The 26,653-nt window shown below is 37.3% G+C and overlaps 1 pseudogene; it reads right to left on the bottom strand.

Annotated features, from left to right (window-relative positions):
• Window positions 1-385: 385 nt before the first annotated feature.
• Window positions 386-3,296, bottom strand: LOC145095472 (uncharacterized; annotated as a pseudogene).
• Between the last annotated feature and the right edge of the window lie 23,357 nt (window positions 3,297-26,653).

Below are 26,653 nucleotides of genomic sequence, written 5' to 3'. Positions count from 1 at the left end.
TCTCGAACACACTCCAAGTACATTAGTACAAATCTCACCCTTGCGTGTTCGATAAGGTTTTCTCTTTGCTACAGGGACTTTAACCTAGATATATGTTCCATCTAATGCCCCTAGGCAACCCTGTACATAAAACAAATTATTTAATTAATATTGGAATTCAATAAATTTATAATAACTAATTGCTAACCTTAAACCACCTCCACCTCTCATCGGTTTTGTCATCGGGTATTGGCACAGGTTTCTTGTAGAACTCTTTATGTAATCGACATACCGCATCTAAGACTACCTTGAAATATCGACTTACAGTTTCACCCGACCTTTTAAATCTTTCTACGTATGAATTTATGCACCAAACAACATGCAATGATTATGTGTGGCATAGATTCTATTGGGTGATCCGTATGAAGTTATGCACCAAACAACATGCAATGATTATGTGTGGCATAGATTCTATTGGGTGATATGCATTATCACGTAAAATAGCCCATCTAGATTTAATTAATCCAAAACATCGTTCTATTACGTTCCTTGCTGAGGAATGTCTCATGTTATATAATTCTTTAGCATTTGTAGGAGGTCGAGACCAATCGTTGAGATGGTAACGTTGCCCACGATAAGGTGTTAAAAAACCTTCATCATTTGTATAACCTGCATCACAAAGGTAGTATGTTCCTACAATAGATTCTACATATTTACTTAGACTGTATTGATAATATTATGTAGCTTTATGTTTTATGTATATCATACCATGGGGTATTTTAAGACCATGTGGTCAACTAATAGCATCTCGCAGTACTCGACTATCTGTTGCGGAACCCTCCCATCCAGCTAGTACATATATGAACTGAAGATCTCTCGAACACACTCCAAGTACATTAGTACAAATCTCACCCTTGCGTGTTCGATAAGGTTTTCTCTTTGCTGCAGGGACTTAAACCTAGATATATGTTCCATCTAATGCCCCTAGGCAACCCTTTACATAAAACAAATTATTTAATTAATATTGGAATTCAATAAATTTATAATAACTAATTGCTAACCTTAAACCACCTCCACCTCTCATCGGTTTTGTCATCGGGTATTGGCACAGGTTTCTTGTAGAACTCTTTATGTAATCGACATACCGCATCTAAGACTACCTTGAAATATCGACTTACAGTTTCACCCGACCTTTTAAATCTTTCTACGTATGAATTTATGCACCAAACAACATGCAATGATTATGTGTGGCATAGATTCTATTGGGTGATACGTATGAAGTTATGCACCAAACAACATGCAATGATTATGCGTGGCATAGATTCTATTGGGTGATATGCATTATCACGTAAAATAGCCCATCTAGATTTAATTAATCCAAAACATCGTTCTATTACGTTCCTTGCTGAGGAATGTCTCATGTTATATAATTCTTTAGCATTTGTAGGAGGTCGAGACCAATCGTTAAGATGGTAACGTTGCCCACGATAAGGTGTTAAAAAACCTTCACCATTTGTATAACCTGCATCACAAAGGCAGTATGTTCCTACAATAGATTCTACATATTTACTTAGACTGTATTGATAATATTATGTAGCTTTATGTTTTATGTATATCATACCATGGGGTATTTTACGACCATGTGGTCTACTAATAGCATCTCGCAGTACTCGACTATCTGCTGCGGAACCCTCCCATCTAGCTAGTACATATATGAACTGAAGATCTCTCGAACACACTCCAAGTACATTAGTACAAATCTCACCCTTGCGTGTTCGATAAGGTTTTCTCTTTTCTGCAGGGACTTTAACCTAGATATATGTTCCATCTAATGCCCCTAGGCAACCCTGTACATAAAACAAATTATTTAATTAATATTGGAATTCAATAAATTTATAATAACTAATTGCTAACCTTAAACCACCTCCACCTCTCATCGGTTTTGTCATCGGGTATTGGCACAGGTTTCTTGTAGAACTCTTTATGTAATCGACATACCGCATCTAAGACTACCTTGAAATATCGACTTACAGTTTCACCCGACCTTTTAAATCTTTCTACGTATGAATTTATGCACCAAACAGCATGCAATGATTATGTGTGGCATAGATTCTATTGGGTGATACGTATGAAGTTATGCACCAAACAACATGCAATGATTATGCGTGGCATAGATTCTATTGGGTGATATGCATTATCACGTAAAATAGCCCATCTAGATTTAATTAATCCAAAACATCGTTCTATTACGTTCCTTGCTGAGGAATGTCTCATGTTATATAATTCTTTAGCATTTGTAGGAGGTCGAGACCAATCGTTAAGATGGTAACGTTGCCCACGATAAGGTGTTAAAAAACCTTCACCATTTGTATAACCTGCATCACAAAGGCAGTATGTTCCTACAATAGATTCTACATATTTACTTAGACTGTATTGATAATATTATGTAGCTTTATGTTTTATGTATATCATACCATGGGGTATTTTACGACCATGTGGTCTACTAATAGCATCTCGCAGTACTCGACTATCTGCTGCGGAACCCTCCCATCTAGCTAGTACATATATGAACTGAAGATCTCTCGAACACACTCCAAGTACATTAGTACAAATCTCACCCTTGCGTGTTCGATAAGGTTTTCTCTTTTCTGCAGGGACTTTAACCTAGATATATGTTCCATCTAATGCCCCTAGGCAACCCTGTACATAAAACAAATTATTTAATTAATATTGGAATTCAATAAATTTATAATAACTAATTGCTAACCTTAAACCACCTCCACCTCTCATCGGTTTTGTCATCGGGTATTGGCACAGGTTTCTTGTAGAACTCTTTATGTAATCGACATACCGCATCTAAGACTACCTTGAAATATCGACTTACAGTTTCACCCGACCTTTTAAATCTTTCTACTATAATCCTATTTTTTTCGTTATGTGCAAGTACATGTAAGAACATAGCAAATTGCTCGTCAACTAACATGTTTTTGCTATTTTTCAACCCCCTCTTTGTTCAAGCATGTCACATAGTTTCGTAAATGCATTTCTATTCATTCTTATGTTAACCGCACTTGTTTTATCACTTTTATAAACCATATCATGAATACTATCACGTCCATTATGGTAACTCATTAAATATTTTTCCCGCAATATTGTAGCTTTTTCTAAACGATTCATAGTAAAATCATACAACATCCACCAACGTATCATGACATACATTGCATAAAATGCTCTTACGGCGGATGTCCTAACAATTTGTCTATTTCGTACAATCCGTTGTTGCAAAGGTGTTCGTGTCATCTACGTATATACAAACAAGGAAGAGTTAGGACAAAAAAGCCAAAAAATGCTAGAACTATTGAAAGAAAAATCATAACAGCCACTGTTTAGAGCTGCATAACTTAGCCAAAAATAAACTAAACAAGCTATTTCTTGAGCCTCAAATGTAGACAAGACAGAGGAATACAATTTGAAAAAAAAAATCGTCTCATTCCGAGCCGGTACGAAGATTTTATTATAGTTCAAAGTTTGACAAAAAAGCTAAAAAATTGTTGAAACAGTTTACAAATATCCTAACAGCCCATGTTCACGTCTGCATAACTTAGCCAAAACTAAAATGAATAAGCTATTTCTTAAGCCTAACATGTAGACAAGATAGAGGACTACAATCTTAAAAAAAATCGCCTCATTCCAAGTTGATATGAAGATTTTATGATGGTTCAAAGTTTGACGAAAAAGCTAGAAGTTGCTGGAACAGGTTGAAAAAATCCGAACAGCCATGTTTAGAGCTGCATAACTCACCCAAAACTACACCAAATAAGCTTCCTTTTTAGCCTAAAACATAGACATGACATAGGACTATAATTTGGAAAAAAAACCGCCTCATTCCGAGCTCGTATGAGGTCTTTATGATGGGTCAAAGTTGGATAAAATTTTTAATAAATGCAGAAATATTATACAACAATCAATAATCATTCAGCACTTGTACAAGATTCAAACAACAAAGAACTTATTTTAACATAGGAACATTCAAAAACCAAGAAGTTATATGTATACAACTAGACTCATACCTTGATTCAAACATAATTGATTTTATCATTGCAAGAATCGAATTTAACGTAGCAAGACTCAAAGGCAAAATTCATAGTCATACGTTGAATTAGAAGCGGAAGGTGCCAAAATCAATCAAGAAAGAACTACAAAGAAGTCAACAATTTCTGTTGAGAGCATTTGTGAGAATGATGGAGTAGGAGCAAAGGAACGACACATGTAGGGCAACAAGAAGAAGGTGGGCCTGTTTGCATGAAAATCCCATGGAAAAATGCCGCTTAATGCATCTGATGGGGTTCGAAGGGGGGCAGATGCAATTCTCCGCTTTTTTTTTCTATTCTCGACCGCTTGTTTTTTCTTTTTTCTCTCCTTTTCTCTTTTAAAAATAGGGAATTTATTTGACAGAAAAGGAATTGATTTATTTCTCTATTCCTTATTTTTTGTATTAACCAAACAAGAGAAAAAGAATCAATTCCTTTTCTCTAATTTTATTTCCCTCTACCAAACACCCCCTTAGGGTATTGGTTGTCCGTCCGACTATCGTTGATTTCTTAGTTATATATCATATAAATTTGTGTTAGATATGAAAGTTTTCATCTTATTCAATACCTTTGTTGAATAAAGGCAGTAATTCACACACACTAGTTAACTATAATAGGTATAGTCAAGGCTACTGCTCGTTACCTCTACTACTACTATACTCACTCTAAATGTCAATATTACAAGTTAATACAAGTATAAGAGAACACTCTACCTACTATACGCAAGGTCAACCATACTAAAGCATAAGAGAACACACTAATACAACGTAAAACACACTATCCCTCTATAAGGTACTCTACCGCGCTTACACCATGTGACCAAGGCTTCCCGAAAGGAAAGCAACACTGCATGTATAGATCTATACGGGACTGACGCTATTACATCCCGACTGTTAACCATAGTCCGAGCCTATTAGGCTTAGGGATGACACTACATCACTACACTACGGATGACCGGGAAGGTCATCGGACACTCTACTACTTTACAGTTGGTCACATGAGGGGTTACATTTATACTCAAATAAATACACTAAGACTTAAAGTCTAAGCCAATATCCCGAAGTAATTAAAGACCTATCACTAACTAAAGTTACACCACTACTACTGTTAGCAGACATAATATTCTTCAATTATGTTACTCACATGAGATTTATTACTATACTCTTACAACTGAGGTTTTCAAAGATAATACTTTTACACACTCAAAGGATTTGACTTACAAATGCACATTTCTGGAAAATATAGGACTTTCTAAGGATTTCTACTACTCGTAAACATAAGTTTCAGTTTCTACATCATGTTCTTAAAACTCTATTACACAAACAACGACACTAAAATCTTATGAACTCACCAGCTTTATGCTGATACTCATTTTCAAAATAACTTGTATCCTCAGGGCAAAGATAGACATGTACTGGTGCAGATTTTGGAGAAGATGAAGCACATGCAAGACCCATCTTTTATTTCTGTTATACTTTTGGTGTCTATTAAACTATACAAAACACATTTGTAATTAGTACCACTATATTAATGAAATGGTTGTTGTTTCTTGTGTTTACTATTATGCAATTGTAATGATACTGTACATGACGTCCTCCACCCCAGAACGTATTCCGCCGTTCTCGGTTTTGGGGTGTGACAGGATTTGAATAATTGTGTAGATATAAATACATATACAGTTTAAATCATATAAAATTTGTATAAAATCGTTCATCCAGCATAGATAGCAAGTATATAGATAATATGCACACATAGCACGTAGTTTATGTAAAATACTTCATATCTATGTGTAAGATGAAAGGGACCATGCACTCACTTGAAAAGGTGGTGATTCCGAACTCAGACAGCGCTTCGCTTCTTAAAAATAATTTCCTTCGACGAAACCTAGTATTATTAACACTAGAGTTTACTCTATTATTCGTCGAGACTAATTAATAGTCTAGCTATTATTATTATTATTATTATTATTATTATTATTATTATTATTATTACTATATAAGTGTTAAACAATACTTATATAACCCATAATAATAGCCCAAGTACTTATTATAAGTTCCTAATGACGTTACTATAATTAAATAAAAGCTATATTAAAAGTAGCGTAGGCGTAGCTCACTTACAACGGGTTTTATAGAAAACCTAGCCTTGCTTGGAGCAGCATTCCCGAGCCGAAAATCTCTTCTTCTCGGAACCTTCGAGCACTCTGGGGCTTCCGCCTCGTGCTAGGGAGGTTCCCTAGGCTTTTCGGGGGGTTTCGGGGCTAGAGAGTGTAAAGAGAAGAAAGAATGGGAAAGGTGTGAAAGAAATGAGGGTGGGAGAGGTTCTATTTATAGGGTGAAATATGGCTGAACTTGGTGCCACATGTCACCATCCGGTGGCAAGACTTCGGGAGAAAGCAATGGTTAAGATTGTGCCACGTCACCCATTTTCGCACAGCACACTTCCGACTTCTAAAATCCGTAACTTTCACATGCAAGCTCCATTTTTGACGTTCTTTATATCCACACATAGGTAAAAATAAGATCTACAGCTTTCATTTTGACTCTGTCAGCTAATTGTCGATCGATCTTAAATTTAACAGTACGAGAAGATTACACTGTTAAATGTCCGCATAAAATTCATAACTTCTACATACAGACTCTGTTTTCATCTGTCTTTTTACCATTGAGTTCCTATTAATGAGATCTTCATGTCTCATTTAGATCGCGTAGGCCAAAAACCGCTTGATCTAAAATTCGAGTTTCGGGTTGTGCACTGCTTAGCCAAATCTTTGAAAATTCATAACATCCTCATACGAAGTCAGATTTGTGAGTTCTTTTTTTGTATGTTCTTGTTTTAACGTATACTAAAACTTTTGTTTACATTTCTAAAGCTAAAAATTCCTCTATCGTAAATTCACTATTTACGTCTCCCGATGTCGTGCGGTTTTGCCGTAAAACTTCGACGGGCTATAACTTCTTCATTATAACTTGGATTTCGGCGTTCTTTATATGTAAGGAACCCTTGAGACATATTCTACAACTTGGTTAAGATTATTTATTCTAAATAAAATTTCATAAAAAAACTCATTTTTGATGCTCATTGACTCTAAATTGACTAGCCCAGATCTGCGGGCGTTACAGTTCGTGACGAGGATGTGCATAAGACATCCTTATAGACTCGTTATAGGCATTACAAGTTCATGGTGATGCCTTTGGTCTCACCAACGCACTGATAGAGTTCATGGATCTCATGAACCGGGTGTGCAATCCCATGTCAGATTGGTCAGTGATCGTATTTATCGCCGATATTTTGGTGTATTCGAAGACCAGAGAGTAAGGGTCGAGATTGAGTCTTTGTTGAAATATGAAGACAATTGTTTTCGAGGTTTGGTAGAATGCATTAAGAAAAAACAAGTCGAAATGTTAGTAGTGTTGGGTTTTCTACGCATCAAATACACTCTAAACTAGGTAGCAGAAAAATCAAAACTATGATATACCTAAGTGTAAATGAAACCTATGGATCAATGGATTCATGCTAATTACATATACCCTAGAAAAAATTACAAAGAAGAGAAACATACCTCTTATGTAGCCCTTGATCTCCTTGCTTGAGATCTTGATCCTCGACGAAGTTGTTTGCATGAGAGAACCCAAACCAGAATCCCTGTAATGATATCACACCCAATGACACCAAAGAGTGGAATAAAAATAACTAAGAGAAGGGTTAATTTTACAAACCCTAATAGGGTTAGAAATCGTCCGTAAGAGGGGGAGGAAGAAGGGTTGGCGAAACTTCAAGCCATGGTTCGAGGAAGAATGAAATCCCTAAGACCCTATTTATAGCCTTGGAACCTTCCGAGGTTTTGTACTCCCTCTGATGTGGGATGAGAGGCCTAGAACGAAATTCACTCCTTATCCCATGTCCGATGGAGTGATTTTCATCCAAACTTAATTCCATAAGGGTTCTGGAACATTCCTGATTAACCAACTATTGATTAAAGAATATTCAACCTTTTAATTAATTAAAATGTTAATTAATTCCCAAATTATACTTCCAATTAATTTCTAAATAATTATTAACTATAATAATTATTAAAGCATTTTCTCGGTTATTATTCTACTCAATTTGGGTCTTGAGGGCAACCCAAAAGGAACATGTTATTATTAGAAATATTATCAATAGTTAATGACCTTGGACACTATTTCCAATAGTCTCTGACTTGGACAAGTCATCAACTATACGAGGACCAATACTTATCCAATAACAAACAGAGAGTTAGCCATCCAATGCAACTACCGAAATCTTGATCTAATCAATCTTCAGCCTTTAAATAAGTGATCAACTATTCCTTCCTTCTATGACATCTGTATGAATTCGAGACATGGATAATGGTGATTCTCGGAAATCAAGATTATGTTTCTCGATATAGATTTACGACGAATGCATCTGACTACTAAATTGAACACATCAATTCCAGTCAGGGAGCGACCAAGCACTTTAGATGTCAACACCAAATCATTGAGGGGCCGATAGATATCACTTCTCCTATTAAGAAAGAAGGAACAAATAAACTTTGACTACATACAAGTCTATTTCATCATGTCACACTTGGACATACCCTTTATAACTGCCAGTTAGGGATATTGTTGGAGTAGACCAATACATAATAGAATCATAGAGCAAAACCTCACATGTATCTAGGTTTGAATATAAAAGATATTATCCTCTTAAATTACTCTTGACTGATTCCCTAAAGTAATCTCTAAGCATGGGTTGGTCAAATACTTAAATCTTTATTAAGTACTCATGAATGTTAGTGCAATCTCTTTGCTATGTACAATCACTATGGATTGTCCACTAATACTCATGATAGTCTTGAATCGCTACTTGCTTTCAATAGCATGACTGACTATGGACGTTTGAGTAAATTAATACTCGAGAAGTGGGTTCTAAACCTGCAAAAGGAGAACACAGTGATAAGCTAATTGAAATGACTGAACTCCATCATATATTAATATCTTCACTTAGTAATCGCCAGATCGAATTAACACTTATATTGCTTAAGTTCTAAAGTTTAAAACAAACTAAACCAAGAGTTTTTAAGCCAATTCATTTGCAAATCTAATGCCTCTTGACTTTGTCTGACTGTCGGACATAGTCATTGGCATTGGCTTATGGAATGGATTGACAAAATTATCTTCTGATATGACTTATTGACCATGATGTCTTCACATTTGACTCACTATCAAATGTGTTGTTACTTACTGAGTATGTGTCTTCTGAGCTTGTGTGACTTGGGATCCATACTCAATGTAAGTTCACCCTTAAAGTCATAAGAACCTTCATAAGGACCATCATTGATTGAATTTCAACAAAGATGTCACTAATGAATATTTTTCAGCCACATTGTCTTCCTTGCAATTCAATCAACTGCAATATACTCTAAGTCTATTCAATTCACAATGGTGTATTGTTTGGTACTCTTCCTAGCTAATACTTCACAATTCAGTAAAAGCACGAATTTTGACTATGAACAAAATCGTCTTTATCGGTGTGGAACTTAGCATCAATGTAACTTTTACTATGATCTCTTCCATACTGTTAATGTCACACCCCAAAACCACGAATGGTGGAAACGTTCAGGGATGGAGGACGTCATGTACAGTATCACAACAATATAAAATAGTAAACAAGCAACAACATCATCCATTGCATTAAAAGTAAAGTTTTAATACATGTGTGTTCTTTCATAATGTACAACAATAAAATGATTAATCAAAATAAGGCGAGTCTTGTCTGTGCTTCATCTTCTCAAAAACCTAGACATCGCACCTGTCTAACTGATGACCTGAGAATACAAGTTATTTTGAAAGCGAGTATCAGCTTTAAAGCTGGTGAATTCATAAGTATTTAGGTGTTATTGTCTTGTTTTGGAATGCTGTTATGATTGTCATGTAAATCTTTAAATGGAACAGTTGATATAAGTATGAAATGTGGTCTTCTACCAAGACCCGAATGTTTTGTAAGTAAAATGATGACTTTTCCTTTCTATTGACTAGTACTAAAAGTACGTAGTCTAACTCATCGTTTATGTGAATATATCACAAAGTAAAGTAAAATAGGAAAATAATATGATAGTCTTCTACCAAGACCTAAATGTTCTGTAAGTAAAATGATAGTTTTTCCTTTCTATTGACTAGTAATAAAAGTATATAGTCTAACTCATCGTTTGTGTGAATATATCACAAAATAAAGTAGATAGGAAAAATATAATCATGTAAGTATTATCCCTGGATTACAAAGACTAACACGACATCGTCGAAGCGAAAGGTATAACCTGATGAACATCCGAAGATTGTCCTATTAACCTCTGTAGCGAACAGTAGGCTCCAGGAATGGTTAGTCCCGTAACTGACTCTACATCGCTGTAAGCGAAATAGATAACCTAATGAACATCTGAAGATTGTCGAATTAACCTATGTAGTGAACAGTAGGTTCCAGGAATGGTTAGTCCCGTAACTATCTCCTAATATAAGTAATAACAACCTAATGAACATCCGAAGATTGTCCAATTAACCTCTGTAGTGAACAGTAGGTTCCGGGAATGGTTAGTCCCGTAACTGACTCCCGTTGACCGGTGATAGGCAGGACGATTTACTAAAGGTACTAATAATTCATCCTAATGAACCGGGGTTCAAGTATTCATGTAAGTATACACAGGTCGATGTATCTACGTAAAGGTATTCATGTAATGTGTTCATGTAAGCGTGTTCATGTAAGCGTGTTCATGTATCATGTAAGCATATGTAAAGGTACTCATGTATCAGGTAATGTACTAGTAAAGACTCATGAATGAACTGACTCTTGTGTGATTCCTTGTAATAGGAATAATGTTTGATATCTTCTAACTATCCCTATGATAGTTAACTGAAAGGTAATTGGTTGTTCAAGTAGGTTTATACACCCTTGCTACACAAGAATGTGGGAAACTAAATGAAGGATGGAAACTATAATCTCTAACATATATATGAACATATGCGTATAAGTATAGTTTGATTCAAGAAGGTAAAAATGGTTTTGTACGACATCTAAGAGTTTTGAACAATAATTAACAATGACTTGATGTCATTTTAATAAGCATTTCAAAAGTAATACATTTGATAACAAAGCATTTTTAAGATAGAAAACCATTTCATGCATCACATTTTGTAGTATGTGAAATCTACAAAGTGAAAACACAGTTATAAAATACATAAGATTGATTTAATAACATACTGTTTCCTACTTGTATTCCCCCCCCCCCCATTAAAGCATTTAAAATTATTTAAAATATTCATTTAGGGGTATGAACTCACCTGCTGTGAGTGGTTCTAGCAGGTACACGTGTAGGGATGAGAAGTTCCACGAATGAAGTCCCGAGACACAATAAGTCCTAAATGATATTTAAGGAAACATAATGACATGAATATAGTGTTTATAACAACTATATGAAAGATAACACCTTCCGGGACTAGGAAACACCTTGACCAAGTGTTGGAATCACATGTGATTCAACATAGGAAGGTATAAGGCACACATATGAGTTTTACTACCATGAGTTCACAGCCCAAGGGAGTTTATGGCCGTAAACTCATGGTTACTCATGGGTTAGTGCAAGTATGAAAGCTAGGGAATGATTTAGGGACATTAGCTTTAGCCTAGGATGAGAAAGACCACTTCTTTTGGCACTTTTGGGGTGTTCACGGACCAAATGAGTTTACAACCGTAAAATCATGTCTAAATATGTTTATGAGAGTCTTAAAGGTCATAAGGAAGCATTCTAAATTCATGCCTAAGCCATAGGAAGTGTTTGTGGCACCAAAACACCCCTAACTTGAGTTTTCGGCCCATAGACCATTTGGTCAAGTGTTTGCAACCGTAAACACTTGTGGGTGTTGGTATTTTGGTTGTTTTGAGTCTTAGACACCCTAAAATGGAGTTCATGGCCCAAGAACTTCCTTGGCCGTGAACTCACTTTCAACCCTTGATTCTATTTGTTTTGGATGTCTAAACATGTCATGGGTAGTCTCAAGGTTCATTTCCAAGGCTTTGAGGGACGTTGGGACACTTTTGGCCATTAAAATAGAGTTTACTCTCCAAGATGTTCTTGGGGAGTAAACTCTCAAATCTTGTTTCTTTGAGTTTGTTTTCTGTCCCTAAACTCGTTAGTGTACAAGTCCAAACTAGTTTCATGGCTTAAGGAAAGACTAGGCACCATTTGGCTCTTGAAAAGGAGTTTACTCTCCAAGATGTTCTTTGGGAGTAAACTCAGAGATCTGGTTGTTCTGTCGTGATTTGGATGTTATTAAGCACAATCTAAGCTATATAATACAACTAGATTGAAGTACTCATGATTTGAGATAAAAACCCGAAGATCCGTGAGAGAGAATTTAGCTTTTCTCTAATTGGAAATGTAACTAATGAATTATTTGGTTCAGTTTTCTATTTATAGTCCTGAGATTTTTGGCAGAAAATATTTTATTCCCGGAATGAACTCTAATATCATAGAGTATCAAAATAACAGTGTTGCACAAAACCCTAGTGCAACCAGTCTCCTGATATCTCCTTAAGTGTAAATCCTGAAAAACTGAAACTTATACCCAATGTCTGGAATTTCACTGAAACTGTTCTAACGTCTATTAGCTTGATATGGTTTGTTCAGAATGGAAATTTCGGGTTGTCACATCATCCCCCTGTTAAAAGGAATTTCGTCCCGAAATTAGAATTTAGGCAAGGAAGTAGGTAAACGTGATCGAGTCGTTAGGTGAAAACTTCCTAATCGATTTGCTCTTGCTCTCCCAAGTGAAATCGGGTTCTCAGTTGGTATTCCAACGAACCTTCACCAATGGGCGATGGCGTTGCTTCGTCCGCTTGACCACTCGGTCGAGGGTCACTACGGTTCTAATACGAAGGCAAGGATCTCGTAAATCTCGATCTCGTCGAGAGGGCTTACGAAAGTCCTAACGGAAAGATACTGTTTCAAGTTCGAGACGCGAAGGGTAACATGTACGTTACTGAGCTCGCGGAGTAGATCTAGTCGGTGAGATGCAGGACCAATTCTGGTAGGAATCTCGGAGGTCCCAACTACATTGGATTTAGCTTTCCACGCTTTATGAAGCGTATTAAGCCGTTCCCAGAGTGAGGTTTCCTAAAGAATGTGGTCTCTCACTTGGAATTCCAAAGGTTCTTTCTCTCGCTTACTTCCCAGTCAAGGGCCATCCCTTGCTGGGTCAAAGTCGAAAGGGTTCCTGAAGTTTGCAGGGAGTTCCGAATGGACTATGATAGAAGGTCTGTAAGACCTAGAATTTGGTGAATTTTTCGTCGGTGTCTACGGTGCCGACAAATTCCCAACGGTTTTGGATAAGTTGACAGAGTACTCAAAAATTTCCACAACACTAAAAGTGTGTCTCAGGAAATTTGACTCTAAATTCCAAAACTCTTGTTCAGAGAACTTTGCGAAAAGTATCTCCGAGGGTAATGTTTCTATGGGTTCTTTCTTACTACGAGGGTAGATAAGTAGTCATTATAAGGAGAAATGACGAACTAATCCCAGTGTCACACCCCCAAACCAAGGATGGTGGAAACGTCCAGGGGTAGAGGACTTCATGTACAGTATCACAACAACGTGTATAATAGTGCTCAAAGTAAATACAACCATCATAAATATAATTGAAAAAGTTACACCGAAGTATATGTTTACATGTTTCAAAATCAATTACATTGTGATGATAAAAATAAATTGTTGACGGTTTAACGTCCCATCCTCAAAGCGCTGAAGTTTTCCTGTTTCACTGATTTCCTGAGAATACAAGTAGTTTTGAAAAGTGTCAACAATTAAGTTGGTGAGTTCATAAGAGTTTTGTTTGGAGTAGAAACCGTTTTCCTTTTTAAAAGCGATAGGATATGAATCCAAAAAATCCAATATTTTCTTAGTTAGGTGTAAACAGAATATTCCTATATGATGTGTTGATGTATCCTAGATTGACCCGTAGATTTCCCCTATAATCGTCCAGCGTATATAAGTTATATAAGATTTAGGTTAGATAAAACGTCGAATATAATGGGTCCGCCCTAGGTCCACAACCAAACAAGGAACAGGAGATGAGGCAGGCACCACCAATTCTAAGCCAATCCAGACTAAATTCTTGTATGACTCAAGCATATACGCTCAATGATTATAGTTGAAGTCTAACAATGCGAACCTTTAATGTGAATATAACCTATACATATCATAGTTCACCGGGGAGTAATAGGGATTAGTGAACCTGAACTATGCATATGATAGCTTATCAAAAGTGATGGTGATGGTGAATATAACCTATACATATCATAGTTCACCGGGGAGTAATAGGGATTAGTGAACCTGAACTATGCATATGATAGCTTATCAAAAGTGATGGTGAATGGTGAATATAACCTATACATATCAAAAGTGATGGTGGATATAACCTATACATATCATAGTTCACCGGGGAGTAATAGAGATTAGTGAACCTGAACTATGCATATGATAGCTTATCAAAAGTGATAGTGATGGTGAATATAACCTATACATATAAAAAGTGATGGTGGATATAACCTATACATATCATAGTTCACCGGGGAGTAATAGAGATTAGTGAACCTGAACTATGCATATGATAGCTTATCAAAAGTGATGGTGATGGTGAATATAACCTATACATATCAAAAGTGATGGTGGATATAACCTATACATATCATAGTTCACCGGGGAGTAATAGAGATTAGTGAACCTGAACTATGCATATGATAGCTTATCAAAAGTGATGGTGATGGTGAATTCCTTTCTTGTAATTAAGTTCCTAGGGTAGATGAAACATAAACTATACCTATTATAGTTTATCACTTTGTTTGTAATATATATTTACCATAACTATACCGATTATAACTAGCGTGTTCGTTTGTGGGGGTATAATGGCTTAGCTATACTTATTATAGATTATCATAATTGTCCATAGTGGCAATAACTCTTTTGTATGTGTGAAGCCTTTAATAATGTGTTTGTTATATAAATAACCCTAAACTATACCTATTATAGTTTATCAATTATTTGTGTGGGTAGTGAGCATAGGCCTTTCTTGTCATAATTTACCAATGTTTGTATTTTAATGGGTATAGCCTTGTAATATCATTTATATATTTACCATACTTGTGGAGGTGTAAATCCATTTATTTTCTGATTTATGTCTATATAAGAATACAAAATTGTCATATATTGCAACTACACATAAACACATAACGATGTATACCTTGCTCAACATGTTACAAGGTGAAATGAAATTTATAGTATTTTTCTGTTAATAACGTTTTCTGTAACTGTTATTGGAAAAATTGTAGAAAAATCATAAAATGTCCAAATCAAGTTCTGTAACTTCTGAGAGTTTGGAAAATGAGTCTAGTTTGTTCATAATTTTTATTATAATTTTTAATGACTTCTTACTTATGTGAAAAAGTCCATAATCACAGACTGGTCCGGATTGATGTTTGAAATGATAGGCAGTTTTGTAAAAATCACCATAAATTGTAGAAAAATCGTATGGAGATGTGCAAGTAGTCATTTTAAAGCTAAGAACTGGAACTACTTACACCAAATACAGTTTTGAAAACTAAAATGTTTAAGATGTCCAAAACAGTCCGTGAATGGAGTTGAACTTTTCTGATGAAAGCTGTTAGAAAAATGTAGTTATGTTCTTAGTGTTTTAACTTGTATTCCCCCCCCCCCCCCCCCCCTAAAAGCTTGAAAAAACATGAAAATGTAGGGGTATGAACTCACCTTGTGTGATTTCAGTAGATAAGTGTTGAAGAAGAGAAGTGTTCAACCCAAAAACACTTGAAGAATCCTTGAAGATTCGAAGCTCTAACACAAATATAATGGAGTTTGTGTAAGATACCCATGATTTGGGTGGAAATAATTGAGATAATCATAAAGGAAATGGATTATGCTTACCAAATGTGGAGGAAAAACTCAAGATCAGCCCTTGAATCTCGAATTTCTAGAGAGAGAAAGTGAGAGAGAAAAGAGTTTGATCTTCTTGTGAAATGAGAGCAAATGAGAGAAAATGAGGAGAAAGGATGATTATCCAGCTCTCAAAAACGTGGGGATGGCTTGTGAAAAGGGGTAAAAGGTACAAGGTATGGTGGGGAGGAGTGTGGGTTGTCATGGAGTGGGTGTGGGGGTTGCTTGCGTCATAAACTAAGGTAAGGTCAACACTCTTCTTTTGTACTTTACCAACTCCTTTTTGGATAAGGTTTTATCCTTAAAATGTGATTAAATTATTAATTTAGGGGTCTTATATTTTAAAATAAAGTTTTGAGTGAAATTCCTATGTTAAAATAATTAAAAACGGGCTTAAAACGCAAAATTACGCGAAACCGGGTGAAAAATGAGCTTTCCAGCGAGACTCCTCGGATCTCGGCCGAGGTTCGGTCAGAAGGGGGCATGGTTCGGAAACGAGAGGCTGAATCCGGAGGCGGGAAGCGAAGCGAAGGCTCGGTCCGATGAGAAGCTGTCCGAAGCGAAGGCGAGGGTTCGGTCTGAAGTGAGGCCAGAACCGAAGGAACTGTTGTGAACAGTAATGAACAGTACTTTTGGTTCGAACCTTCCTTCTATGCGGGGTTCGGCTCGGATGAACAGTGCCTTCGGTTCGGTTCATGGGTCAGCAGCTTCGGTTCGGTTCATGAACAGTACTCTCGGTTCGGTTGATGAATAGTACTTTCGGTTCCTTAAGGGGGGTTTCGGTTCCTAAGGTCCGTTTTTCGCGTAGACTTCAGTTTTTGGGCTGATTTTGCCAAATTCAAGGGTCGGGATGCCCCAAGTGATTATAGAAGGTTGGGAGAGATTTCGAGAGAGATTTGAGAGAGATTCCTCGTTCTCAGAGAGATTTGGGAGAGATTTGACATACTTGGAGAGATTTCACATACAAAGAGATATGTGGGAGAGATTTCACATACTTAGAGAGATTTGGGAGAGATTTGACATACTTGGAGAGATTTCACATACAAAGAGATATGTGGGAGAGATTTCACATACTTAGAGAGATTTGGGAGAGATTTGACATACTTGGAGAGATTTCACATACAAAGAGATATGTGGGAGAGATTTCACATACTTAGAGAGATTTGGGAGAGATTTGACATAAGAAGAGATAGAGTGAAAACGATTGAGAGAGGTTTCATTGGTGACCTTTTTGAGTGTTCGGCTTTGCAATGCAGGGTCCGTAAGCCCCGTTACACCTTGTTTAAGGATCTTGCATACTCCCGATGAGTATGCGACATTGTTTTATCGGTTTGGCTCGCCACGTACCTCAGTTTTAGGTTAAGGAGATCTAGATGTACGCACTTTTTGATTTAGGATCTCTCGTTAGAATAGAGAGTTGTTTAGGAGTTACTTAACGTAAGCTCTAGTACTCACGGCAAAATGAGTGGACCGGTTTGACTTGTTGACTTTCGTTGACTTTGACTTGACTAAAAATTGACGGTTGTCACATCATCCCCCCGTTAGAGGGAATTTCGTCCCGAAATTTGAAATCAGGCAAGGAGTTTGAAAATGACTAAGGTCGGCTCTACATTATTTTGATTTTGACTAAGAGACGAGTTATTATACATGAAAAATTAGCTTATACACATTATGATATAACCAATACTGGGCGGATAGTAAAATGTGTGATTCTATTTCAGTTTCACATCCCAACGAGGAAAAGAAACTAAGTCAGAATTCTCATATTCTATTATCTACCAGGTATTCGTTATATATAACTGGGGAATGTATAAGCGAGGAAATCATAACAAATAACTTAGTAATCCTTCTTAATGAATTAGAGTTCCTAGTCAGGGCTAACATTGAACCTAGATGTATTTCAACCGCTCGCCTATAGAGTAGAAGCATGTTCTCGACAGTTTGACCTACATCCCTATGATGCAGTCCCATTGCAGAGTCGAAGCAAATTCATAGAATGGTCTTATGACGGCCTTGGAATTTCCTATTGTTTATGGCTCTCAGTTTAATCTTTGGCATTACTACTATGCATGCTTTAATCGATGCTAGACTCAATCAAATAAAGAAATTTGGAATTTAAACGTCGGTGTTAGAAACACGTACTAATATTTGCGGGCAGTTCCGGGGTGGTCTCTCCTTCTCAAATCACTCGGTATATATTAAGAATTTCTTGGAGTTACCATATGTAATTTGTTTGTAATATAGGGTTCGAGGAAAATAGGTCTACATCTTATTAACGTAAGGAGAATTTTGGGCAATGCTACGGTTCCCTTGAATAGTGTAGTTTCTGGATTCTGAAGGATTCGAATGTCTCCATTTAACAATCTAGGTTGGTCGTGTTCTTCGTTCCAGGTTTCCAAGCATTCTACCCAAGGAGGCGTTGGGCCTTGAACAACCGGACGAGGGTTAGGATTCGGAACAAGGGCCATCAGGGTAGGTTCTCCACTTCAGGGTCGGAGTCAGGACCATCAGCAAAGCCTTCAGCTTAGTGACCATCCAAAGGGATTCGGTAATCATTCTCTGGCTCCCCTCCGAGCCATTCAGTATTGTCGTGGTTAGGGTAGTACGGGTCGTCGTGGGGATGGAATTCAGCCATGATATCTTCGTGAGAAAGGGGGATATAAGAAATAGCTAAGTAGACGTACTAATTAGATAATTATAAGATGATCTTTATCAGGTACTTCAATATATTGTTTAGTGCATACTAGTCATATGTATTTGGGACATGATAGACCTTCGAATAAGCGATCCTAACTCTAAATCCCCAATCCAACGAGAACAGGAAGTAAAGCAAAGACCCACAGATTCTAAGTCTATGATGTCCTGGATACATATAATTTTAATGTATCCACTAGGCAATTATTGACCTATTGATAAAAATCTATTTAGTTCTCAGATAAGTAATTATAATAACACCAAATACCCCTATGGTATTTCATTGTGGTAGTGTTGGTAAGTTTTTAGACTTGTTGCCATATCACAACCATTCTTGGGCATGTGCTAATCACTCCTCGGACGGGCATAGTTGATCAGGCTATGCCACTCCCAAGACTGACCATACATCCCTGAGCTTATCTGTGATATTCAACAATCATTACTTTTGTTTTGTTCTAGAACGATGTTGACCCTAGTATGTATGCATACATGTATACTTTTAATAAGAAACTACTTATTTCTAAAAGTATAGTTGTTTTGAAAACATAAAATCAGAGACTCTAGTCCCAATGCATTTATAGTTTGTATATCTTATGTGGTTCGATATACTGAGTTCACTATAAACAATGCTCTGATACCAATCTGTCACACCCCCAAACCAAGGATGGCGGAAACGTCCAGGGGTGGAGGACTTCATGTACAGTATCACAACAACGTGTATAATAGTGCTCAAAGTAAATACAACCATCATAAATATAATTGAAAAAGTTACACCGAAGTATATGTTTACATGTTTCAAAATCAATTACATTGTGATGATAAAAATAAATTGTTGACGGTTTAACGTCCCATCCTCAAAGTGCTGAAGTTTTCCTGTTTCACTGATTTCCTGAGAATACAAGTAGTTTTGAAAAGTGTCAACAATTAAGTTGGTGAGTTCATAAGAGTTTTGTTTGGAGTAGAAACCGTTTTCCTTTTTAAAAGCGATAGGATATGAATCCAAAAAATCCAATATTTTCTTAGTTAGGTGTAAACAGAATATTCCTATATGATGTGTTGATGTATCCTAGATTGACCCGTAGATTTCCCCTATAATCGTCCAGCGTATATAAGTTATATAAGATTTAGGTTAGATAAAACGTCGAATATAATGGGTCCGCCCTAGGTCCACAACCAAACAAGGAACAGGAGATGAGGCAGGCACCACCAATTCTAAGCCAATCCAGACTAAATTCTTGTATGACTCAAGCATATACGCTCAACGATTATAGTTGAAGTCTAACAATGCGAACCTTTAATGTGAATATAACCTATACATATCATAGTTCACCGGGGAGTAATAGGGATTAGTGAACCTGAACTATGCATATGATAGCTTATCAAAAGTGATGGTGATGGTGAATATAACCTATACATATCATAGTTCACCGGGGAGTAATAGGGATTAGTGAACCTGAACTATGCATATGATAGCTTATCAAAAGTGATGGTGAATGGTGAATATAACCTATACATATCAAAAGTGATGGTGGATATAACCTATACATAACATAGTTCACCGGGGAGTAATAGAGATTAGTGAACCTGAACTATGCATATGGTAGCTTATCAAAAGTGATGGTGATGGTGAATATAACCTATACATATAAAAAGTGATGGTGGATATAACCTATACATATCATAGTTCACCGGGGAGTAATAGAGATTAGTGAACCTGAACTATGCATATGATAGCTTATCAAAAGTGATGGTGATGGTGAATATAACCTATACATATCAAAAGTGATGGTGGATATAACCTATACATATCATAGTTCACCGGGGAGTAATAGAGATTAGTGAACCTGAACTATGCATATGATAGCTTATCAAAAGTGATGGTGATGGTGAATTCCTTTCTTGTAATTAAGTTCCTAGGGTAGATGAAACATAAACTATACCTATTATAGTTTATCACTTTGTTTGTAATATATATTTACCATAACTATACCGATTATAACTAGCGTGTTCGTTTGTGGGGGTATAATGGCTTAGCTATACTTATTATATATTATCATAATTGTCCATAGTGGCAATAACTCTTTTGTATGTGTGAAGCCTTTAATAATGTGTTTGTTATATAAATAACCCTAAACTATACCTATTATAGTTTATCAATTATTTGTGTGGGTAGTGAGCATAGGCCTTTCTTGTCATAATTTACCAATGTTTGTATTTTAATGGGTATAGCCTTGTAATATCATTTATATATTTACCATACTTGTGGAGGTGTAAATCCATTTATTTTCTGATTTATGTCTATATAAGAATACAAAATTGTCATATATTGCAACTACACATAAACACATAACGATGTATACCTTGCTCAACATGTTACAAGGTGAAATGAAATTTATAGTATTTTTCTGTTAATAACGTTTTCTGTAACTGTTATTGGAAAAATTGTAGAAAAATCATAAAATGTCCAAATCAAGTTCTGTAACTTCTGAGAGTTTGGAAAATGAGTCTAGTTTGTTCATAATTTTTATTATAATTTTTAATGACTTCTTACTTATGTGAAAAAGTCCATAATCACAGACTGGTCCGGATTGATGTTTGAAATGATAGGCAGTTTTGTAAAAATCACCATAAATTGTAGAAAAATCGTATGGAGATGTGCAAGTAGTCATTTTAAAGCTAAGAACTGGAACTACTTACACCAAATACAGTTTTGAAAACTAAAATGTTTAAGATGTCCAAAACAGTCCGTGAATGGAGTTGAACTTTTCTGATGAAAGCTGTTAGAAAAATGTAGTTATGTTCTTAGTGTTTTAACTTGTATTCCCCCCCCCCCCCCCCCTAAAAGCTTGAAAAAACATGAAAATGTAGGGGTATGAACTCACCTTGTGTGATTTCAGTAGATAAGTGTTGAAGAAGAGAAGTGTTCAACCCAAAAACACTTGAAGAATCCTTGAAGATTCGAAGCTCTAACACAAATATAATGGAGTTTGTGTAAGATACCCATGATTTGGGTGGAAATAATTGAGATAATCATAAAGGAAATGGATTATGCTTACCAAATGTGGAGGAAAAACTCAAGATCAGCCCTTGAATCTCGAATTTCTAGAGAGAGAAAGTGAGAGAGAAAAGAGTTTGATATTCTTGTGAAATGAGAGCAAATGAGAGAAAATGAGGAGAGAGGATGATTATCCAGCTCTCAAAAACGTGGGGATGGCTTGTGAAAAGGGGTAAAAGGTACAAGATATGGTGGGGAGGAGTGTGGGTTGTCATGGAGTGGGTGTGGGGGTTGCTTGCGTCATAAACTAAGGTAAGGTCAACACTTTTCTTTTGTACTTTACCAACTCCTTTTTGGATAAGGTTTTATCCTTAAAATGTGATTAAATTATTAATTTAGGGGTCTTATATTTTAAAATAAAGTTTTGAGTGAAATTCCTATGTTAAAATAATTAAAAACGGGCTTAAAACGCAAAATTACGCGAAACCGGGTGAAAAATGAGCTTTCCAGCGAGACTCCTCGGATCTCGGCCGAGGTTCGGTCAGAAGGGGGCATGGTTCGGAAACGAGAGGCTGAATCCGGAGGCGGGAAGCGAAGCGAAGGCTCAGTCCGATGAGAAGCAGTCCGAAGCGAAGGCGAGGGTTCGGTCCGAAGTGAGGCCAGAACCGAAGGAACTGTTGTGAACAGTAATGAACAGTACTTTCGGTTCGGACCTTCCTTCTATGCGGGGTTCGGCTCGGATGAACAGTGCCTTCGGTTCGGTTCATGGGTCAGCAGCTTCGGTTCGGTTCATGAACAGTACTCTCGGTTCGGTTGATGAATAGTACTTTCGGTTCCTTAAGGGGGGTTTCGGTTCCTAAGGTCCGTTTTTCGCGTAGACTTCAGTTTTTGGGCTGATTTCGCCAAATTCAAGGGTCGGGATGCCCCGAGTGATTATAGAAGGTTGGGAGAGATTTTGAGAGAGATTTGAGAGAGATTCCTCGTTCTCAGAGAGATTTGGGAGAGATTTGACATACTTGGAGAGATTTCACATACAAAGAGATATGTGGGAGAGATTTCACATACTTAGAGAGATTTGGGAGAGATTTGACATACTTGGAGAGATTTCACATACAAAGAGATATGTGGGAGAGATTTCACATACTTAGAGAGATTTGGGAGAGATTTGACATACTTGGAGAGATTTCACATACAAAGAGATATGTGGGAGAGATTTCACATACTTAGAGAGATTTGGGAGAGATTTGACATACTTGGAGAGATTTCACATACAAAGAGATATGTGGGAGAGATTTCACATACTTAGAGAGATTTGGGAGAGATTTGACATAAGAAGAGATAGAGTGAAAACGATTGAGAGAGGTTTCATTGGTGACCTTTTTGAGTGTTCGGCTTTGCAATGCAGGGTCCGTAAGCCCCGTTACGCCTTGTTTAAGGATCTTGCATACTCCCGATGAGTATGCGACATTGTTTTATCGGTTTGGCTCGCCACGTACCTCAGTTTTAGGTTAAGGAGATCTAGATGTATGCACTTTTTGATTTAGGATCTCTCGTTAGAATAGATAGTTGTTTAGGAGTTACTTAACGTAAGCTCTAGTACTCACGGAAAAATGAGTGGACCGGTTTGACTTGTTGACTTTCGTTGACTTTGACTTGACTGAAAATTGACGGTTGTCACACCCAGTAAGAAAGGCGTACTCCACTCATTTAGCTCAGGAATACTATGGGCGTATTGGTCCTATCCGAGGGGTATCACTACAGACTCGAAGTATCCGTATCGAGTTCTGAGGGTAGTCTTTAGGACACCCTTCCCTAACACTCAAACTGGTGATATTCGGATCTCAGGTCTATTTCTGAAAGTAACTCTTTCCCTGTGTTTGCTCAATAAACTCTTCTAAGAGAGGCAGAGATAACGATTTCTAAAGGAAATCTAAATGAAGTCTCCGGTCGTCGAGGTACATATGATGCAATCCGTCGACTTCTGGTAAGAATAAGACCGGAGCTCTCAAGGGTGAGAAGCCTGGTCTTCTAATTCTATTGTTGAGTAGTTTGCTGTGTTGTCCGGGCTGTTCTTGTATCTTCCGTAGGTGTTTAGACTGAAGGTGATCTGGTTATAAGAGTCAAAATGGGTCTAAGTTTGTTCCTATGCCAATGCAATTATTCGTACTCCTGGACAGTCTCCGTCCTGAAGTTCATATTAGAATTCATACGTGATTCAATGATCATAATTTCGTGTATACGAGTCGTATATAATTAAAACTGAAAAGGTAGTCGAATAACTGATTCTTCCTTAATCTCACATCGGATCAAGGGAAAAGAAGTTAAAGTGGAATCATCAATTCTAAACCTGTAGAACATTGATTATATATCACTCTCATGTATACATTCTTCAGTGATAGATCAGCCGTATGAATCCTGGAATTGAACTTGATGTACTACACGAGCAATACTGTGGGGATTCCTTCGGAAAGGAAAAGAACTATAAGGTACTTTTTGTATGAGTACTTCGGTGTTTTGATATGACGGCTTCGCTAAAAGACGATTTCTGAGAAAGAGATGTACTTATGACGCTGGTATTGCGAGGATCGAATTTACTCGAGTCATATAATAAAGTCGGAAACATATGGAAACTAAAGACATCAGATTTGAACATAAGGCGTTACAGACCAAAACACAACAGTGCAACCATTAACAAAGTTACTATACTTAGGATTTACTACAAGATTAATGCTGCGAACAAGGTATACTACAAAAGACACGTATATGCAGCACGAGCATCCCTAAATGGACGGGATCTCGCAAAAGATAAGACTCTGGTTGCACTAGTGTTGGGATGGTTCATAAGTCTGTTTCAATGAAACGCCTAAATTACATTAATGTGGGTCCGGAGTAGACTCTCCTGTGGCGGTGGTCGGTAGCATACTACCGTGTGTGCCAACATTTGCTGCCTCTGGGCAGTCCCTTTTGTAATGACCTACCTTTCCACAACCGTAGCAAGTTTGGTTTACACTGGTGCTTGGAACTTGGTTGTTCAGCCTTGCTAGGCTCTTGCAGTAACGCTTGGTGTGCCCCTTTCTGTTGTAGTGTGAGCACTGCATCTCCCTACAAGGTCCATGGTGGTGAAAACTGCATTGGGTGCATTTTGGGAGATTTCTAGCATAAAGTTTGGCTGGTTTAGGGACAATTGGGACACCAGAAGGAATGGTAGTAGGAGGTGCAGATGTCGTAGCTGTGAAGGTCGTCACTGGTGGTTGTTTCCTGTTCATCCTTCGAAGCGACTTGTCCTTAGGTTTATTCCAAGACTTCTGTTTGTTAATTGGATTGGAATGATTGTTAACAATCCCGCTAACACTTGCGTTGTTAGCGTTTAGGTGGGTCAGAATAGCTGACACGGCAGCCGAGACTGCAACTTGAAAGGTAGCTGCATCAATCTGAAGAGTTGGTGGTTGGTTGATGGGCTGATCGTTTTTTCTTTGGCGACATGATTCTGTTTCACGGAAAGTAAATGAATTGGTGAGTGAGAATGGTTGAACCTAGACATAGTTCGATCGCTCATGAAAAGAATAGAAGTATGTTTTCTAAGGTTCGACCTACATCCCTATGATGCAGTCCTAGCACAGAATGGAAGCATGTACATGAAGGTTTGACCTACATCCCTATGATGCAGTCCTAGCAAAGATTGGAAGTAAGTTCGTACAATGTCTCAAGACGTTTGTCGTTCTAGTCAAGATATCGCTGGTTGGCAAATAACGTGATCCAACCATTAAAAGAGACTCGGAGATGACTCCGGAGTTAAATGGCTATAGTCCAATGACTTGACTAGAGCATGTTTCAAATAGACTCAAATGAAAGTATGATAAGAGTATTTGAATAAAGAATGACACAGAAGTTAGCCGACTGTCAATATCTTTGATATTCATGACGTACAAGTTTGGGAAAATGACCTTGTAAAAGGTCTTACCTCATATCCAGAGAAGATAGTTCTTGACAACATAAAGACCTAACGAAAGTACTTACAGTACAAGATAGTTTCATAGAAAATGCCACATTGGGCATAGACAGGAACACGATTCCTTTCAAGCAAGGAATGTAAGGTAAAGTATCTACTACTAGCGACGGTCATCACTCTGGTGAACTCTCAGTTTAGCCAGTTGGCGTTCCACATAAAGTAGGTGTCTTTCGTACACTCTCTGGCGTACTCGAAGTTCTATGACTTTGGCTCGTGATTCAGCCAGTGCTTGCAGCAGGGTTTCATGGTCTCTCTCAAACCTCTCACGAGCATGTTCAAGGCGACTGGTGCGAAGCATATGCATTCCTCCATTTGTATCAACTTATGTGATACGTTGTAGAGTTGTCCTGCCCTGAATTTCGTTTCAGGCAACTCTTCGGATCAGAATTGGCATGATTCTGTCTGCTGAGCCCCCATTGCTCAGGTCATAGAAGCTTCGGTCACCATTAAATGGCATGGGCTGATCTTGTCCTTGGATCCATGTTTCCAAACATTCCACCCACTCAGGCGTCGGGCCATGAAAAGCCGGATGAGGATTAGGAATTGGAAAAGGAGTTGCCTGGGGTAGGTTCTCAACCTCGGGTTCGGAGATGGCATCGTCTGAAAGGTCATCAGCATGGTGATCATTCAGAGGGATTGGATGATCATCATCTGGTTCTTCTCCAAACCATCCAGCAATCACTTCGTTCGGAAGGAACAGGTTGCCGTGGGGATGGAATCCAGCCATGTTATCTATGCGAGAATTGGGGTAAAAAAATAATTATTATACGAACTATCTAGATAATTATTTAGGAAATCTTCATTAGTTCCATCACTATTTGTAAAGTGCATACCAGTTATATGTAATCAACACAGGATAGACCTTCGAATAAGTGACCTCAACTTCA

Source organism: Lactuca serriola, chromosome 3 (genome assembly GCF_051521515.1).
Source record: "Lactuca serriola cultivar US96UC23 chromosome 3, Lser_US96UC23_V15, whole genome shotgun sequence".
In the NCBI taxonomy this organism is placed as follows: Eukaryota; Viridiplantae; Streptophyta; class Magnoliopsida; order Asterales; family Asteraceae; genus Lactuca; species Lactuca serriola.
This window is presented reverse-complemented; position numbering and strand designations above follow the sequence as displayed.